Consider the following 2,142-nt stretch of genomic DNA (forward strand, 5'->3'; position numbering starts at 1 on the left):
ACTACTGCACCCAGAGTTAATTCTAAAACAAAGTGACCCCCCTCTGCTGAGTCATCAGGTTTTAGTCCCTTTGAGGCAAGAGGAAATGCAGGATATGGTGTTGGCTGTGAGGAAAGCACCATCACTCTTTACAATAAGATGACTGATGAGTTAACTCAGAATGAAACAAATTGAGATTCTTAACTATGATAAATATGATTTCTACTTTTACTGGATGTCAGGCCTTAATAGATAAAATATCTACTGTTCTGACACTTGGCCAAAAAAAAAGAAAAAAAAGTGTCTGAGTCCATTAACGACTAAATAAAATGATTTCTATTAGCCTATAAAATGAACTTCCATATGCTGAGTAATCCTTAGTGCTGACAGTTGTCTGCCCTCCGATGTGTGGAAGCATTTCGGATCACAGTCACAGCAGGACGCCACAAAGCTTATCAGCCCTGGAGCTCACACGTGGGCAGTGATTCCCCAGCTTAGCAACCCCTCCTCCTGGTTCTAGTTTAAATATCAGGGCTAATTAAGGAGCAGCAAGACTCCTGATACATTAAGTCAGAGTCCCAGCAAGGCACTGTTGCGTCATTAGACCAATATTGTAATATTATGCAATTAGATTAAATTAAACATCATAACAGAGATGTCATCTTCTGAATTTGATCAAGAATGTGTAATCAAATGAAAGTGCATCCCAAGGCAATTTCATTTGTTTTGAAAGGGGTTAATAATTACAGTGACAAAGCCACACCAATCCAATCTATGATAGTGTGGCCAGACAGGCTTTAGCTCAGCTCACCTTTTTACCTTCCAGTCACTGTGAAGCCTCAGTCCATGAAGGATTTATTAATCCCCTTTGTTGGTGTTCCATGACCATATTTCAGCATATTTAATGCATAATCTTTGACATTGTTCCTATTGCATTTTCTGTTACACGCTGTGTAAAATATAGTTCATCTAAAATCTGCAAAATTACCACTGAAAGGCTCTACAGCAAATATCCGGTTGTACCTAAAAAATATTTAATTTATGAAATTGAAAATGACAGATGATTGCAATTTTTTTAAAATCACATTAAGAATTTTTAATCTATATACACTAAATACTATTTTGAATTACTACTGAAAATGCAGTAAATGTACATGTTACTTGAGACATTTACTTTCAGTGGGCCCCAAATTGCTGAAGAGGCAGGTGGTCAAACATCTTTAAGAGTATTAGAAGACACTGAAATATATTTATTTTCTGTGGGTTTATGAAGCAGCTACACGTACAAAGTGATCAAAAACCAATATTTAGGAAAAGAAATGTGTTGTCAGAAGTGGGATTCGAACCCACGCCTCCAGAGGAGACTGCGACCTGAACGCAGCGCCTTAGACCGCTCGGCCATCCTGACAAGCTGCCCTACAACCCTGACAAAGGATAATCAAGTATATAACGTGGCCGCTGTGAGCCGTTTTCACGTATGCGAAGGTATTCGTCTTCATGGTATAAATGACTGCAGCAATAGTTGTAACAACTTCAAAGCTTAAAAAAGCTTAAAAAAAGTACCAAAAGCTTAAAAAAGAAGAAAAAATCGATAGGCTACAAGGTTTGAAAGCCTGGACAATATCTAATTTGACGAAATTTGTGTCTCGCGAAAGAATACACAATATAACCCGGAAATATGTGGACATTTTTTTAGTTGCGGCAGAATAGTATTGTCATTTCCTTTTCCTGGCTGCTATACCTTTAATGTCCACTAGGTGCTGGACAAGTGAAGAGAGAAAATAGTTTATTGCACTCTATTAAAATGAGAAGAACACAGAAGGCTTGTTAAATATATTTAGCAACTTATATTAATTATTAAGTTGCATACTTTCTTTTTTTGACAACAGCTTTAATTCAGTGTGTGTTTTAGAAACAATATTGCAGTTGTTATAAAGGATCAGTTTCTCACTTGAAGCACAAGAATTTCTTGTCAAGAGAGAGGAGTTAATGAGAAGTGTCTACACTAGAAATAAGCACATCTGACCTATTTCTTATAGTTGTAGTTTACATTGGTATTGTTTCTAATCTTTCTTTTCAATGTGTGACAAATATTAAAAATGTAAAACTACTTAGAGCCACATTTAAACATATTTGGAGATAAAGTTTCTACCCATCCATCTT

The 2,142-nt window shown here is 36.3% G+C and overlaps 1 non-coding gene across 1 annotated transcript; it reads right to left on the minus strand.

Annotated features, from left to right (window-relative positions):
- Positions 1-1,304: 1,304 nt before the first annotated feature.
- On the minus strand, positions 1,305-1,387 carry trnal-cag (transfer RNA leucine (anticodon CAG)). Its single transcript has one exon. It is a non-coding gene; the product is annotated as a tRNA-Leu (tRNA).
- Positions 1,388-2,142: the final 755 nt, after the last annotated feature.

Source organism: Poecilia latipinna, unplaced genomic scaffold, assembly GCF_001443285.1.
Source record: "Poecilia latipinna isolate Pla-1442-1.1 unplaced genomic scaffold, P_latipinna-1.0 Scaffold1101, whole genome shotgun sequence".
In the NCBI taxonomy this organism is placed as follows: Eukaryota; Metazoa; Chordata; class Actinopteri; order Cyprinodontiformes; family Poeciliidae; genus Poecilia; species Poecilia latipinna.